Here is a 12,373-nt window from a genome sequence, read left to right as displayed (position 1 = left end):
GATTTGACAGGTTAATTTCTGACGAGAGAACACGACCGCCAACCGACGCGAATCCCACTTTAAACCGATGTTACCGATATACCTCGGATAAACAGAAAGCGGTAAACACCGTCCTGCGATCCGATCGTCACGATAAAAGCAAACTTCTGTCTGCCTACGCGAATCGATATTCGCAATTGTCTTTAACAAGGTGTATCTTCAAAACTGAAATCAACAAGCGCGCGTGTGTGTATACAGCTTGTGACGTCCTACGCCTCGACGGCGCGATACGGAATACGGCCAATTTTAGTATCATTCAAACGATGTGTGGTCAAAACATGATTCCGACGTCACTAGAAAGGGTAGGTCGAAAAACACGGCCGCGCGTCGTTACTCGATGTCAACAAACCGCGAAACGATCTTTTTACCGAGTGGAAACATCGTCGACACGAGATCGTCTGCCGACAACGATCGGATGCGTTTCCGAGTTATCGATCCAAAGTAAAAATTTCGTACAAAAATTCCGACGAATAGACAAAAAGTTCAAGACAAAACCGCGCGGATGGTTTGTACGTATCAAACTCGCATCAGCGCCTCTGCCAGACCTACCTATGCCTTGGACACAATTCGCCGACTCACGTTACGCAGGAACGGCTTGAAAAGTATTTCTTGACACGGCAAATGTACCTCGACGAGACGACGACGAAGACGAAGCTACTGTCGCGTTCCAAGTATCATCTCCCGAGCGCTCGCTTCCATTGACATAGGACACCACTATACACACGCGATGAGTCTTATATAAACGTGAAAAGCATTAGGCTTAAACAAAAAACATCCCACGCGAGTTAACTTCAATTGATACCTAAAAGTGATATTTAACGAATAGATTGATTACCGAAGGGCATATTATACGCGGCTGGCGTTACTGGTGCTCCACCCACGACTTTCAGGATAGCTAAACGTTTTCCACGCCCCGGGGCATAGAATATGTGTACGATCAAATCTATTTTTAAACTGCTCGCTGTTAATTAATTGGAAGTAGATTTTTCGGTTTTATAGTCGCACACTCCGCGAGAAAAAAAAACAATCGAAAAATCATCGAAAATGAATTCGATGCTTAAAACTAAATATCCCTCAAAACGATTCGTAAATAACGGTTAGCGAGTACATAGCGTGGATGCGGTTCGGATGGGAAGACAAAAAATCATTGAATTTATTTTCATCGGTATCAGACTTTCAAAACCTGATAAGAGAGATCGAACGTGACCATGTTTATCGATATATTATGACAAATACAATTCTGATATACCGTTGAATACACACATAAGAATACGTTAATTTGGAAAAGCAAGTTAAGTAACGAATTATAGAATTTATGCCTGAAAGTGTTCCGCTATATTTACTCACCATATCCCTACTTTTTTCCAGCAGAAACTACAGTTTAATGCATTTTACCCAGCCAGACTTTTAAGTAGGATTTTATGGTATTATCGAAATGATGCCTCCGAGGTGAATTCGAACTAATGGGTGTATCAACAACTACGACCCTGTGACTCAACTATTACAATGGATTGTTGAGAGCAATATATATATTTATATGTAAAATCATGGATATAAACTACAATATTTACATATCTATGAACCGTATAACACTTAAAGCACTATGCCAGATTTAGTCACGAAAAATACGAATTCAGTAATTCGATTTTTGAAATATTGAGTCACGTGTTGAGTTTCTAGTTCCCAAACGATTCTCGAGAAATGAAATCAAATTTCAAAAAGCTCATTTAAATCTCAATTAAATCCTTTAGTCTCGACAAAGAGCCATCTGTCGTGGTTGGGTAATCGGTCGCTTTAGGTTTAGATTATTACGTTTGTTTCCAAGGCAATTTAATTCAATTTTTTTTACGAACCACCGACCAAGAGGACTAGTTCGATTGGTCAGCACGCTTGCTTTCTACGTACGAGACCCGGGTCCGATCTCCGGTGAGTGCGCGCGTAATTTCACTGTCACTCCTCTTAAACGTTACAATTTGGATATGCGAGGAACGTCGGCGTGTATCATTTAGGCGAGGGTTTGATTTGGCTACATTATGGCGCAGACAGATCATTTTAAGCCTTTCCCTATGAAACGGATATCTACGCTCCGACAGAAGTCTGTCGTATATGCCGTATTCCCAGAAGAATATTTATACGGGGCTTGAATAACAATGAATCATCGATGAGCAGCTAATTTATTCAAAATCTTGTTATCAATATGTTCAATATCCAACGGAGGCTTATGCGATTCGCATCACATATGAAATTGGCATGTTTCCGTCGAAAAAACTGCTGAAATGGCGATATTTCAATCTTTGCCACACCAGACAGAATTTTTTTTAAAGATTTCTCAGAAAATTACAAAAAAAGCTTCGTCTTTCTGTTCGTCGCTCGTGTTTGGTTGTGTATATATCATGAGCGAAGAGCGGGGAACATATTTACGAAGTAAAAAGTGTCCGTCGTTCCAATAACGTGTAATGTTTCGTCAGTTCTTCCCATTCAATCAGCAAATGGGTGCCATTATCAGTATGAGATGACAGTGACATCCCCGGCAAGAAAACTCTACCCCGGGTCACCCCTGTCACACGCTATACGCATTTGATCCGCGCAATTCGATTTTCCCTTGTTTTTTTCTTCAATCCGATACCTTTGATTCTCTGTTCTTTCGACGCCCGAAATAAATTCACAACAGTTCAACCGAAGTTGAACGGACAAATTAGCGACTGTAAAACAAGCGGCATGATGCTGAACTTTACGATAAGTGACGTGTTATTTTCGGCATCTGTAATATGGCAAATTCGTGTTCTCCGTTTGGCCGAAGGAGGGCTGTATGATTTTCGAACTTTTTGTCACCCTGCGTCGAACCGAATCTTTCTTTCGCTTGCCCGTATTGATTGTTGTTATTTTGCAACATCGCCAGCGTTCCTCTCGCAATTGACACCTGCTATTTCAAGCCATCATCCGTCGAATGGTTCAATAACGGTCTCGCGAAACAAAAAGCTTTGAGGTTAAGGTTAGAGCACTTATCCGATACGCCCATATGCCGTTTCTTCGATCTATCCCATCGTAGACATTTGCGAGTAGGATTTTTGTTCGAAAGGGTGCTTGAGGATGTAGTGACGCCTGACAATACTACTGCGTAATACCTGGGTTCTTCATTTGAAATATGCCTACCACACTCCATTCCTAATTCTAAGAGGCCGCATATCTTCGCGAGCAATTCGGAAGTCGTTTACTCAAGTGGCACTTATCCTTTCACACAAACACACATCAATATTCCTTTAAAAAGTTCGTAATTAGTGTATGAACCTTTCAAATAATTTTCCGTTCTTAAGTCATCCAGTTACGAAAACCATCATCGTGCTGGTGTGCCTTTATCAGGCCTATTGTTAATAACAATAATGTTGATAATAATTTAATTTATATAGCGCCATATTATAGGACTCTTATAGGACTTTTTTAACTCTAATAGAAAAACTCTAATAAATCTGGCTTATTTTTATAAAGAAGGCAAGCCCACTTTTGTCTTAAGCAAACGCCTCGCTGCAACCGTACCAGTAGCGTTCAAAAGGTTAAATCTAAAGTGTATTCACACATGAATTGTTAATTTTGTTAATTTTTTTCTGTGTTCTAAGCAAATGTCTTTTTGTTGTGCAAAATAAACTAAACTAAAAAAAAGACTAAGGACAAGCCGTATAACCACTGGCCAAGTGAAATAGTTCTATAGGTCTACTGGTTAGCACGCTTGCTTGCTACCTACGAGACCCGGGTTCGATCTCCGGCGAATGCGAGTAATTTTACAGTCACTTTTCTGGCAGTAAGCTAAATTCTTTCAACATCGCTAACCCTTTCGATCGTAGCCCGGGTCGTGATTCCGGGGTATCGCGATTCTGTATCGTACGGCCGCGTTGAACACAATGTTTGACAGAAAATTCATTTCCTGCAGTAGCAGTCACCTGATCGCATCTGTCACTCTTATTACCCCTGCGTGAGTTTAACGGCGCAACGGAATACCGCTGACGGTTTGGAGAGTATATATAGATGCACGGCGGTTCTAACCGGGCACAAACTCAACCTCATAACAAGCCATACGTATGTACGGTGTCACTTGCCGGGGTAATTTCGGTCGTTATGTCGGTCTGGATCCCGCGCGGCTGATTTCGTTTCTGCGATCGTTTCTTTCGCGAATATTCAGTGTAGGGAAAAAAATACGGGAACAGTCTGACTTAGGAGGATTCGTCTAGACAGTATTACTGATGTCTATGCGGAGCGACCGTGTGTGGCAGGCGCGACCAGTAGTGTGGCGGCCGCGAATCTTAGACGACCGAATCTAAGAAGCGTTGACATCTGAATTACATTTTTGGCACTTAGCACGTCAATGCAATCGGTGTGTCATAGTGACAATAATTATGCAATCATAATGGGGTACCCGCAACACCAGCTATCCCACCAGATGGCGTGACGAGTGATAGGTCTTTTTACATTGCAATATTTTATTAAGACGAGTTAACGTTTTCTGTTGATTGTAAATACTGTAGGCTATATTTCATAGTCTCCCTCCATGTACCATGGAAATGGTTGGAGTGTAAATCAAATTCTTATGATTTGAACGGGATTTCTAGACTCCCGAATCCATATATTATCGCAGGACCCAGCATACAAAACTTTCGTTCTTCTATTCATATATCGATAGGATTCATTTGGGAGAAAAGTTCATTCAGTTTTAACTGAAACGAAGAAGAAATCAAACGCGGACGGACAACTATCTACTAGCGAACCTGGCGGATCCTCGCCTGCCATACGTCGAATCCTCGATTGCCACAGTAGCACTGTACCCCATTATCATATGTGATCGAAGCGAAAAAATGTTCCACGTGGTACATTCCGTTACGATGTAAGAGTCGGAGCCATCCCTCTTCTCGAAGGCGTACGTTTGAAATTCGAAATCGATGCAAGGTGTCAGCGATGGTAAAACACGCTGTACAAGCCATTCCTCGTTACACGCAGACGACCGCTGCGCGAGTAGTTTGAATGAAACGGTTCTCTTCATTTACTAACCGACGTATTATAAGCGGTGCCGAAGCGAAGTATCATCATCATCATCGTCGTCATCAAAATTCTCGCGGGTATTGAAATCACTGTCGCATGCATTTTCTTTCTTCCGATAAATCCGCGACGACACACGCAGCACACACACACACAACAGGGCTGAAACCAAATCTCGTTGAACATAAAAACGATTCCGAATACTGGCAATAGAGGAGCAATGCTGAATTTCAAATTATGTATCATTACTTAAACACGCAAGTATGACTCCTCAGAATCGGGAATGTATCCAGTTTCGACACATTTTTTACAAATTGATCAGCGGATTCAGTCGTGTGGCTATATATAAAGGTGGCTTTAGATATGTAGACATTGTTTTTATCGGCCTACTCGATAGCATCTCAATCCTTATTCCCCTTCAAACAAAGAACATTGACGTATTGTATAATGAATATGATTGATCGATTGATTTAGGAGCCGACGGGCAAGAAAGGATTTCAAACGAATAGTTTCAACGCTTTAAGTAACAAAAACACGTACAGATGACGACAGAATTGAAACCAACAGCAACTCAGACACTCAGACTCTAGTCTAGCCTCACAGACATTGGCGTGTTATTTTGCTGTCAATTATAGCTACTTTCCTGAATCCATCGCCTCAGTTTATCGCGTCAACCTGCCCTCGATCTCGGGGTGTTAACAGTAGTTATCGGCTACGGATTAGGAAATGGTTCGATGGTCACCTTATCATATGACGAATCCCGATGAAGCTAGCTACGAGCGTCTATAATGGCCAGCTGCGGTATACATGTTCCAAGCACCGGTCTTGGTTCGACCAAAATATTCGTATCAACTCCAACTTTTACAAGGTGTCAATAATGATGCTAAGAATAAATATTCAAATCTTGTAATTAAGTCCTACATTTTGATCAAATTCCCCTCCTAAATAAAACACCCTCATTCCTCATCTAAAGATAGTGCTTAATGTGAGGCCGAAACTGTATGTGGGTTTATAATATAAGTAAAAGGTTTGCGTGGTCGAGATTCATAGCGCGTTATACAGATATTTCAAGATGATCACAGGAACGAGTCAAACTCGAAATAACCCTTTCAGTATCTTAGTAGACTTTGTAGACAGAGATACAATCCGTGCATTGAACACGATGAAAACTGATTTGACTTAATAAGACTCGAAATTCACCGTTTCAAACACGAGGGCAGATAATCAATATCATCGATCGGTTCGAAGTCTTAGAAAAAATAACATTACATAAATACTAACCGAGTAAACAGTATAAGTAACGCCAGTTACACGACGTATATACCTTGTTAAATAAAGCCCTTAGGTTATTCGAACTTGAGTTTAACAAAGTTCGACGAACAAACCAATAATTCCAATACTTTAAACGAAGCCTTCCTTCAAGAACATATCGAAACGACCGTCCGTTAAAAGATTTAACCTAACCTAACATTCTACCGATGCAACGCCCACGCCACGTGCAAAACCCACACGCCTATGGAAAAAAACAGTTAAGCTATTGGCTTACGTTAATTATTCACGGGCGATCAAACGAAACTCGTAATAAAGTGTCATCGGATCTTCTTCCTTAGATAAAGTATATCGTATTTCTCGTTCTATAGCTTACGTAATTGCTAACGGATCTACACTTAAAAATCGGGAAAATACTAACTCGTTTTTTTAACACCGAATGAATATTGTACTAAAACATAAACGCGAAAGGTACAGATTTTCGAAGAGAGTTCTTCGTATCAAAAAAGAGACCATTACCGTGTATACGCAATCAATATTCTACAGTGATTAATCTACTCGCGCACCAGATTCCGTGATCCAATAGATCGACAGAGTAAACTTCCTGAAAATACGCGCCGAATCGAGAGCGAACGAACGGAACGAACGTTTTCCCCGATCCAGACGCGCTAATATACACCGTCGATATTTATTCGGGCAAATTTTGATTGGACAATTAAAAGCGCCGAGCGCGGAGAGAGAAATATCTCTCTCCGATTTACGGACGCAGAATTTCAATCGTTACGAATTTACATATATACACATATACATATACACGTGACGATCATCGCCAGAATCAAGCCGCGTTAACGATAATTGATTGGTATATTTACTTACCTCTATTCGCGTATTTATAGAAAAACCGAAACGAATTTCTACACACACGCGTGTCCGCAAAAATGATCCGATATTTCCGAATATTGGCACAGGCAACGATCCGCCGACGGTATTTCGCTCGTCGTCGATGTATAGATTCCCAAAAATTCCGTCCAGGAGAGAGAGAAAGAGAGAGAGAGTTTTTCTCGATATTTTACTGGTAACAAACAACGCTGGTAACAGCCAGCAATCGAAACACCGTGAACTGCGTGCGATGGTGTCGTGTTTTTCAATCGTTGCTGAACTAGCCGCACAGAGGTCTCTGAAGTGAAGTATATCTATATACGGTACGTTATGCGTACGTACGGGTTGGTATGCGATGGTGGTGTGCGCCGTATAGATGAATTGACGAAGAGTTCAGAGTTCCGAACGAAAATCCCTGTTGTATCAATATTGACAATCAGATCGGCAATAGATGAACGAAGCGAACGTTTAACGGCTTATATACGGTTACACGAACCGGGTAGGATAAGTCATCGTTCGGGTTTATCTCGATCGCGTTTAAGACAATGTGTGATCGTCGGTGGCGGCGGTGTTGGTGGAGGTATACCACGCGTTGTCTTACCGAGCATTCCGATACTCACACGACGACCACGCAAAATGTATCTTTACAAAAGACCGATACGTCGGCCCACGCGTTACGTCGACACGGGTAACTCCGTGCGCTGCTGAAAATCGTCATCGGTGTCTTTTTGGATTGTCACTCGTTGAAATCGAATTCTGCCTATTGTTCGAATATTATGCGCCGCCGCCGCCGCGCTTTAGCTTGGCTCGGCGCGCGATTCCGGCATTTTCAATTAATTATTATCATTAGGAAATTGAGTCACGTAAACACCTATTCAACTGGAGGAAAAATAATCACACATCGACAAATAATCGCTTAAAAAGAATCGAACAACGGAAATAAGGAAGTCAAAATGGGGGGGGGGGGGTATTTTGTTCACGAGATTAGTTCGATTGATGATGAATGAAAATGTATCTTTCAGTCAAAGATATTCTATAACCATCTATTCATTTTACTCCTTACCGATTCTATCAATTTGAATAACGAAATGGTATTTCGTTAAGGAAGCGAATCGATTAGAAAAATACTCAATTTTTCGATTTAGAATCGATTGAACAATAAATTGATATAACCAGAATCGGGTGCCAGTTCCTTAGGTGAATTTAGAGGGTTAAGTTAATGAAATAATCCTAACCCACAAAACGTAGTTGATATACACTTTTTATGTCGAATGTCGAATGTCGAATATCTTGCTCTACAAAAAGCTGATCTTCAGAAGATCTATTTACACAGTCGATTCTACACTACTTGATGGTACGTATATCAGCTTTTTGAGAGGTTGTTTTTTTAACAGATGGTATAAACTGTTACTATATTGTCAAGCCATAATCATAGCGCAAATGACTTATCTGTCCGGCCTGCGTGTGTCACACTGACAATTACAGAAAGTCATTAAATATTAACGACATATTTCTCATTACAGTACTGTACTGCACAAACCACTCCTGGAAGAAATCAATTTCTTGGCTTACGCAAATGGATGTTTTAAAGCGCATTTTATGAGTGATGAAGTACGCAGAGGTATCATCACACTTCGTTTCGGCGTCGCCGCTTCAGTGGAATAGCAACGTTGATCTCGCGATTCGTAAATGTCACATGAAATAGACCGAAGTCCTTTGAAAGTGGAAAAATATCCGTGTAGTCCCGGCAATCTACAACCCTGACCTGATTATCGTTATTTGAAATTCGTTTAGATTTTGCAAATACTTTTATCGTAAGTGATTGGCATCGGAGGAAATGCGACTAGTTGATCGCCAAAATAAGAATTGAGCCAGTGCTTTTACGAATATTTTTTCGTAAATTGTTAAATCAATAACCATAACCTGAAGCCCGTTTAATAGACTGGTATTAACTTTAACCCGGGGGCTCACTCATTTTCAATTGAGTTAACTCAATGAATGACAATGAATTGAGTTAGCCCCCGGGTTTAAGTTGATACCAGTCTATAAAACCGGCCGCTGGTGAATATAATTACGGGATGATCGATTCGCAGGACCAAGAGTAGCCTAGTGACCGTTTTTTCCCTTCGGTCCGTCCGTCATTCGAACCCCGAGACGACGCGATCGATGATCGATGTCCATTTCGTCGCTCACACTTTGCCGATTGCCGTCTCCACTCGATCTAGACGATTTTTCCTGGCGCGCTCGAGCTTTTGCGGAATTTCACACAATTGGCCGGCGCGGAGATGCCATTTCAGATTTCCCCACTTGTAATCAATGACCATAGGCGGGAAAATCAATCTGCTCAACCAAAACAGACGAGATGAAACACATTTTGAACGAATGGCAAATATATGATTTATGGTCGCTTGTATTTTTTTCGGTATGATTTACACACATTCCACGAGCTCGATGCCATATCGTGTGTGATATATTGAGCTATAAAAACCGTTTCTGCGCGTTGCTTGCTTGCAATCTGTGGGCACGACGTATAGCGCGCGAGGGGGGATGCCAACAACACATTCGTTAATTTAGATTTTTTTTTTCTTTTTAAGATAACGTGGTCAATGGAGTATTGGTCAATGGAGTATCACCTTTCTTAGTACCAGCTGATTTTTATCTGTATTTAGGATTTTTCAAGAAAAAGTGGAAAGGCGAAAGGAAAAAGTAAAAACTTAAAAAGATTATGAAAGGCGTTAAATGGAATAGGAAAGAAATTAGAATTATTTTTTGTATCATAATATTATTTGAGTTTTTTGTGCATAAATTTTCGGAGGACTGAAAACAGGTATTGAAATTGTGATGAATTTGATTAGGATGATGGGAGGTGAAATTTGATATGAAAAAAAACCGTTTACAACTTACTAGATTGAAAATAAAGACTAACAATTTTTTTTTCCTATTGAATTATTCTGATGAAAACACGAAGGAGGACTAAACAAAGTTTCTACTCAATTGATGGTTTTTGCAAAATTCAGGGAGGGGATCCTGTTTCCGAGTAATATAAAAAGCCTTATGGAAACTAATTCTAATTCCAAACGCTAATCATTGACACGTACAAAACTGTAGCTACCAAAAGCTGTGATAACACACTTCTCTCAAATCTAAATATATATCCGGCCCACTGGTCCGTCAGGCCCACTGTCCACTTATATCAAATCATATATGTGTATGTTTACACCATAATCAAACAAAATCCATCGTCCACTCATTTCCCTTGCACCTAATTTGATCATCCGTCTGTGAGTCCGGATAAATCCATTAAAAATGTCTGTCTATGTGTGTCAGTTCGGATTTCTGTCAATCTAATCGAATATCCGACCATTTATATATAGTTCGTATTATACTTAGCAGAGGGAACATTAAATAATGCTTGAATAGATATTTCTGACCCCGATATAAATGATGAAGAAAAATTTCGCTGGGTATTTCCTTCTTTTTTCTTAATCAGGAGGAAAAAGTTCACGATAACTATGATTCAAAATTACACAAAAAAAGGAGAAAAAGTATCGGTGACGAAAACATCGTTTCAGAAAGGATTCTTTGATTGTGGGAATGCGTTTTATCTCCTTTGATCATCAACTATATGTCTGGACGTATTTTAAAGGTCGTTCGCGTTTTACCATAAACCCGATCAATTCTAATCCAAACAGTGTTTGTTGTATCCACAATATACATCAAAACAAAGGCACAAACATTTCATGTAACATCGATATGTGGGTGTCATTGAACGAGTTCGCGCAAACATTTACTCGACATATTTCTAGACGTTTTGATAAGATTAAAAGATTTCCAAATCGAGAAAAACAATTGATGTTTGGCAAATAGATATTCCATATGACTCACTCGATTAGATTTTCTACTTAAATGTCAGACAAAGTGACTCAGGACTGCCTTTTAATCAAAGTATGAAAATAGACATTTTGTAAAAGAAAGATTCCTTTGCTGACACGCTGCTGAGCACATAATCTTTAATCAATCGTTTTTTATCAATCAAGTACCTCCTGTATAATGAAGTTTTAAACCCACGCTATAACGAAAAAACTAAACGAGAGTTTCGGCCCGATTCTATGGGCCATTTTCAAAAACTATTTTCAAAAGCCCATAGAATCGAGACGAAATGTCAACAATTCTCATTTATTTTTTTTTTCTTCATTATATCTTGTTGGTTTTTACTTCATAATCAGACACTCGCTTGCCTATGGAAGCCAATCTCTCGTTTATTTCGCTTCGACCAAAGCTCTTCGTTTTCTATTTCTCACGGAGCAGGGATATTGTAAAATTTGTCGGGCTGTCGAATCACCTTTTACGATAATAATGATGATAATAATTAAGTATGCTTTTATATGGCGCTATTTTCTAACAAGACTCTTAACAGAAAACACTTATTTAACCCCAAGATAAAAGGCTGTCGTATTCTAGAATCAAAAGCACTAGGAAACATGAAGGTTTTTAACCTAGTTTTAAAACCAGGAACTGTAGGACTATCATGTCGTGGTAAACGATTTCATAAAAAAGTGCCCTGAAACTAGAATATTGTTCACCAACTTTTCTTTTCGAAACGTGCTTTTTTAAAAACAAATCATTGTTTGTGGAGTTTTTATGCCTTATATACTTCGCCTATTTGCAATATTGCTTTTTTTATAAGAGGAGCTACCCCAGACGCACACAGCTGCCAAACGATTTCCGTGCGCGGAAACTGTTATGCGCTCGTCGAATTAAAGCCGACCGAATACTTTTCATACGACACATTATATCTGCAACTATACGCCGCATCTTGCCTGGCTCACTGCGGCACAATATATCGCAGAAAGACGAGAAACATTTCACCTTGATCCCGTCGAGGTGTTTGATGAGTCGTTACTGGGAACAATACGCGAGGGACCATCTGTTCCGACGAAACTGTCAACTTCGATGATTACCGAAGACGTCAGAGATTGGTAATATTCGACGCGATAGAATGCGGCACTTGTATATATCATAAGGGTTGACGTACGAAAGTATGGTTATGAACCGGAGCGGGGTTACCGCGGGACCGTATCCGGAGGACAGATCCGTATCCGGAGGACAGATTCTTCCGGATATGAGCCGGAGCGGGGTTCAAGCGGGACCATGACCGCAG

The 12,373-nt window shown here is 40.3% G+C and overlaps 1 protein-coding gene across 1 annotated transcript in view; it reads right to left on the bottom strand.

The window, feature by feature from the left end:
• LOC141905737 (limbic system-associated membrane protein-like) overlaps positions 1-1,428 on the bottom strand; it is a 53,569-nt gene extending 52,141 nt beyond the window's left edge. The window contains exon 1 of the mRNA XM_074794735.1: positions 1,387-1,428. The gene's annotated coding sequence lies outside the window, so the exon portion shown is untranslated. The remainder of the gene's footprint in view (positions 1-1,386) is intronic.
• Positions 1,429-12,373: the final 10,945 nt, after the last annotated feature.

Source organism: Tubulanus polymorphus, chromosome 5 (genome assembly GCF_964204645.1).
Source record: "Tubulanus polymorphus chromosome 5, tnTubPoly1.2, whole genome shotgun sequence".
NCBI classification, from domain to species: domain Eukaryota; kingdom Metazoa; phylum Nemertea; class Palaeonemertea; order Tubulaniformes; family Tubulanidae; genus Tubulanus; species Tubulanus polymorphus.
The sequence above is the reverse complement of the archived record's forward strand: the minus strand, read 5'-3'. Positions and strand labels throughout refer to the sequence as shown.